A 6000-nucleotide genomic window follows, 5' to 3' on the forward strand; every position below is an offset into this window, starting at 1 on the left:
CAGCAACCTCCATGCCCTGTTCTGTTCCTTTCGCGCATTACGACACTCTGTGTTCCACCATGGGACGTGTCGCTTGCCGGGCTGTCCAGATGTTTGTGGGATGCATTTGGCTGCTGTGTTAATAAGGAGAGCTGTGAAGTACTGCACAGCTTCATCTATGCTTAGCCCACATATGTCAGTCCACGGCTGTAACAAAAACGTGGCTAAGTGACGAAATTCCAGACTCAGTAGCGATACCGAGCTCCCACGAAATCTATCGCTGTGACCGGGCTTCAAAAAGTGGGGGTGTGGCACTAATAATAAAAAAAGGCCTGGACTATACCCCCCTTCCCCAACACAAAAACATTGAAATGGCTTGCATTGTTCTTCACCATCCGCAACTCAACATCTTTATCGGTGTATTTTACAGACCACCAAATTCCAACATTACAGTACTTGAAGCATTTGCAGATTATGTAGGCGTGTATGCCAAGCGCTACACGCATATGGTACTCTGCGGTGATTTTAATCTGCCCCGAATTGACTGGGATTTGATGTGTGCCGTTCCTACCTGCGATCATTCCGAATTACTGCTTGATGTTGTTTTTTCTTGTAAATTAGGCCAAATTGTGCATGAACCTACTCGTGTTTCGACAAACTCAAGGTCACTACTTGACCTTGTCTTTCTTTCTGAATCCGTTCAACGGCTTGGTTTTGATGTCAATGTTCTGCCCGGGATTTCAGATCACGAAATAGTACAGTTTAAAAGTCATATGTTGCCCTCAACTTCGCGGGCAATCATTAAGCCATTTAGAGATTTTAACAGTGCTGATAATGAAAGTATCTTGGACTTCCTCGAACTAGATTTCGACACCTTTAAGAGCAAACACAATAACGGGTATCTCGACGTAAACGGATTATGGTTGCACTTCAAGACGGCCGTGCATACTTGTATTAACAAATATGTCCCACAAAAACAAAGAAAGATTAACCGCCAAAGCCCGTGGATTACGCGTGACATAATTCACTTAAAACGTCGTGTTAAGCGTCTCTCCCGAGCGCCCAAAACGCCTAATGTGTTATCTTCCCTAAGGGCTGACCTACGGAAAAAAATCAAAGAATCAAAGTATCACTTTTTTAATGTTAAGATGCACGGCTTTCTTGTCACCAACCCTAAGAAGTTCTGGACTCACATCACCCAAAAGAAAGACCCAGTCGGCAAAATTAAAATAAACGACAGGGAAGTGTCCGATGCCTGCTCGATAGCAAGGGCTTTTAATACTTTTTTCTCGTCTGTATTTGTACGTGCAACCCAGTGCTGCACTAATTTCAATATTCCTGGCTTTGACATTCCCGATATCACTATTACCGAGCCGGGAATATTTTCGGCTTTGCTCAACCTTGACCCTCAAAAGTCCGCAGGTCCCGACAGAATACCAAATGCATTCCTTTACCGGTATGCGGAGTGGTGCTCGAAATACCTTTACATTATATTTAACGAAAGTCTACTAAGCGGTGTGGTTCCAGACGATTGGAAAACTGCAAAAGTTACTCCTGTGCATAAATCCGGCGATAAACTTTCTGTAAAAAACTACCGCCCCATATCCCTTTTGTGTACAGCCGGTAAAGTTTTGGAGCACTTTATATTTAAACACCTCGTAACGTATCTTGAGAGCAACATGTTTTTTACGAGCAATCAACATGGTTTTCGGCGTGGATTTTCCACGGTTACACAACTAATACACACGACTAACGACATCTCAAAAGTTTTAGATAAGGGGGGGCAAATTGACGCTATATTTTTGGATTTCGAAAAAGCTTTCGATCGAGTACCCCATAGCAACCTGATGTTGAAAATTCGAAACTTGGTCAAAAATGAGAAAATAACTCAGTGGTTGGACTCCTACTTATCAAGCCGGTATCAGTACGTTCAGATAGGTGACTCTGCCTCTCACTTGTCATCAGTTGATTCTGGAGTCCCACAGGGCTCCGTCTTAGGTCCGCTGCTCTTCATTATCTATTTAAACGATTTACAGTTCGACTGTCCGGTGCGTTTCCGTTTCTTTGCCAATGACTGCGTTGTTTATCTCCCTATTGAATCGGTAAATGACCAGAAAGTTCTCAACAAATACTTAACAGCTGTTAGTGATTGGTGTGCCGATTGGAACATGAGCCTCAACACAACAAAGTGCCGCCAAATGACAATAACGCGCAAAAAGTTTCCATTTCAATATGCTTATCAAATCAACAATGTTGAATTAGAGGTTGTTAACGAGTTCAAATATTTGGGAGTAACCATGACATCAAACCTCACCTGGAACAAACACATACAAAATATTACATCATCAGCACTGCGCAGACTTTGGCTTCTAAGACACCGACTTCAGCACTGTACAAGCAGAACGAAGACCGTTGCGTACACTACGCTGGTCCGCGCCTTGCTCGAATATGCAGACGTTTGGGACCCACACACAAAGACGGATTCAGCGATGCTCGAACGGGTACAAAAGAAAGCGCTGCGATTTATTCACAACGCATACAGCAGGCGAGTATCCGTGACAGAACTGCGCAGGCGTTCTGACCTACCAACACTAGAGTCCCGCCGTAAATTACATCGACTTAAAATATTACACAGCATAGTCAATGGTTATTCTAAGCTTGATTTCAATACTTATCTCGAATTCAACATGTCACGCCCCACCCGGAACAAGCACAACAAAACAATCCTAATGCCTCTCACGAGAACAAACGCTCACCGTCTATCCTTTTTCCCGAGAACGATAGCAGAGTGGAACACTTTGCCACGTGACGTTACTAACTTAACTAATCAAAATGCTTTTTCAACGGCTATTAAAAATTGTGTATGATTGGAAGTGCTGGTCTAGTTCCCCTGTTCTATTGAACTAACATATTTCACGTGTTATCTTGCTTCCATGCCACAACGCACACTGCTTGTCTTTTTTTTCTTTTTTTTGTTTGTTTGCGCAATACTTTTTATCTTTACATGGCAACATTCGATTATTTTTGTTTCACACTTCCTGGTCAATACGCGTAGTGTACTTTGGGTGTTTTGCTGATTTTGTTACTGATTGCGTACGCTTGTGTGTTGCTGATTTTGTTACTGATTACGTAGGCTTGCGTGTCGTGACAATCTGTATGCTTACTGCATTATTGCTTCCCTGTGTACCACGGACCGTGTTACTGATCGCGTGTAAATTTTGTGTTCAAACTCTGCACTGTACCACTCCTGCCCTGGCTGCCAAAGGGTGGCTGGCAGTATTGAATAAATAAATAAAAAAAAATAAAAAAAGATAAGTGAGCTTTGTTATGAAACTGTTCCCAGTCGGCTTTGTGTATAAGCCATTTGGGAACTCGTGGAGGATATTCGTATGATGTTTGTGTACTCAAAACGACAGGAAAATGGTCGCTTCCATAGGGATTATTTAGAACTTTCCATTGGAGTAATGGTACAAGTGAAGGAGACGCGATGCTGAGATCTATGGAAGAGTAGGTTTTGTTGGCAAGGTTATAATATGTTGCCTCTTTCCTATTCAACAGACAGGCGCCGGAGCAAAAAAGGAACTGTTCAATGAGACGACCTCGTGCGTCGCAGCGAGAATCACCCCATAGACTGCTATGAGCATTCAGGTCACCAAGGACCAGATAAGGTTCGGGTAGTTGGTCTATTAAGGACTCGAATTCTCGTTTTCCAAGACGATGGTGTGGGGGTATGTACAGAGAGCAGATGGTGACGAGCTTGTTGAAAAGAACTGCTCGAACAGCCACTGCCTCTAGTGTTGTTTTTAGTGGTAAATGTGTGCATGCTACTTTTTGATTAACAATAATGGCTACACCGCCGGATGATGCCGCAGCATCATCTCTGTCCTTTCGGAAAAGAACATACCGACGCAAAAAATTCGTGTTTTTAGATTTTAAATGAGTTTCCTGTACACACAGCACTTTCGGCGAATGTTTGCAAAAGAGCTCTTGAACATCATCGAGGTTTCTAAGGAGTCCTCCGACGTTCCAATGTATTATTTGTGTTGCCATATTGGAGGTAACGTAGTGCTGTGTGTAAGGAACAATGGGTGTGTCTGCTTCTTAAGCTAAGCGTTAAGACTCAAAGAACAGGGCCGTCGCCGGGCCCCGTTATTGGCTTTTTATTTCTTTTGGCGCGCTCCAGGGAGCTACGCCGATCTTTCTGCACCAGGGGTGCCGTGGTGTCCATTGCCTCCTCAGAGGCACTGCGTGCCCGCATTTGCGAGCTGATGTTTTGGGCTTGGGACCTCGCCTGGTGAGACGAGGCCTTCATATCGGCTGACCCTGGGGTCTCCTTCACCTCAGGGGGCGAAACCTTCGGTCCTCTTGGGCTAGAGGTCGAAGGAACCTCCTTTGGTGCTGGGATACCCTGGCCGCTGCAACAGCTTGCAGCGGCCTTGGTTGTCGCCGTGGGGAGGAGTGGCAGGGCAGCCTTGGCTGTTCCCGCCGTGGGTGGGGGCATTGGCGACCGCCTGGGCACACTGTGCCTGGCATGGGCAGTTGCCGCAGGCCGTTGTAGTGCTGCCCCCTCTTGCACTACATCGGCAAACGATGGTTTGTTTGTGAAAAGACCAGATACTTGTTGACGGGCTTCTCGGAAAGTAATGTTTTGTGTGATTTTGATTGTAACAATTTCTTTTTCCTTTTTCCATGTTGGACAGGTTCGGGAGTATGCGGGATGGGCACCATCGCAGTTTGCGCAGTGGGCCCCATCCTCCACCTTACACTCGTCCGTAGCATGTCCTGTGGTGGCACACTTTCCGCAGGTGAGTTGGCCGCGGCAACTCTGAGAGCCGTGACCAAAACGCTGGCATTTGAAGCAACGTCGTGGGTTGGGAATGTAAGGTCTCACATTCAACTTCAAGTATCCTGTTTCGAGATGTTCAGGCAGGGTGCTGGTGCAAAATGTCACAATTATGTGTTTCGTTGGGATTTCCTTCTTATCACGCCTAATTTTAATTCTTTGTACTTGTGTCACCTGCTGGTCCTTCCAGCCCTCGAGGAGCTCACCTTCAGTCAGGTCAAGCAAGTCTTGATCAGATACAACGCCTCGGGAAGTGTTGAGTGAGCGGTGTGGTGTAATTGAGATAGGTATGTTTCCAAACGATTCTAGTTTTGAGATGTTTTCGTACTGGCTCTGACTTTTTACCTCGAGGAGGAGATCCCCACTGGCCATTCTTGTAGCCTGGTAACCTGGTCCAAGTGTAGTGGTGAGGCATTTGGAAACAACGAAAGGCGAAATAGTTCTGACGTTCTTTTCAGCGGTTTCACAATGGATTACATGGTAGCGGGGAAAAGTTTCTTTCGGTTTGCTGAAATACTTGCAAAATTCTTCGGTGCGCCCTCTCTTCGGGAGAGGACGATCATGCAATGGAGGGAGAGAAGAAAAAGCCATAAACTAAATGTGAGTTCGGCAGCCATGCCAGCCGCCCACCATGGAGCCCAACACGAGGACGTGACAAGTCCTAAATATATATGAGGCATGTCAACGTCAGCTGTACAAAGCCGCTATAACCAAATGTATTGTGCCCAAGACAGAACACATACACAAGGTTAACCCTTGCCGCCAGAAAAAGTCGGAAGTAAATGGAAGAGAGAAGAAGACAGGATAGATTTAAAGACGAGAAAAGACTAAGATGTAGAGAGAGAGAGAAATAGGAAAAGGCGACTACCGATTCCCCTGGGTGGGTCAGCCCAGGGGTGCCGTCTACGTGAAGCCGGGGCCAAAGGGGTGTGTTGCCTCTGCCGGGGGGCCTTAAAGGTCCAATCACCCAGCGTCGGCTCAACCCCCAGGATCCCCTTTTCCCCGGACACGGCAAAGCCACGCACGGCTAGGCGTGGGAGGGAGCCGAAACTCCCCCGTTAGCTCGGGTCCGTGGTGTCGCTACACACCAAACGCCTACTCGCGCAGGCGCCCCTGCGGGGTCTTAAGCAGTCCTCTGACGTTCCAATGTATAATTTGTGTGTCCATACTGAAAGTAA

This window comes from Rhipicephalus microplus, chromosome 3 (assembly GCF_043290135.1).
Source record: "Rhipicephalus microplus isolate Deutch F79 chromosome 3, USDA_Rmic, whole genome shotgun sequence".
In the NCBI taxonomy this organism is placed as follows: domain Eukaryota; kingdom Metazoa; phylum Arthropoda; class Arachnida; order Ixodida; family Ixodidae; genus Rhipicephalus; species Rhipicephalus microplus.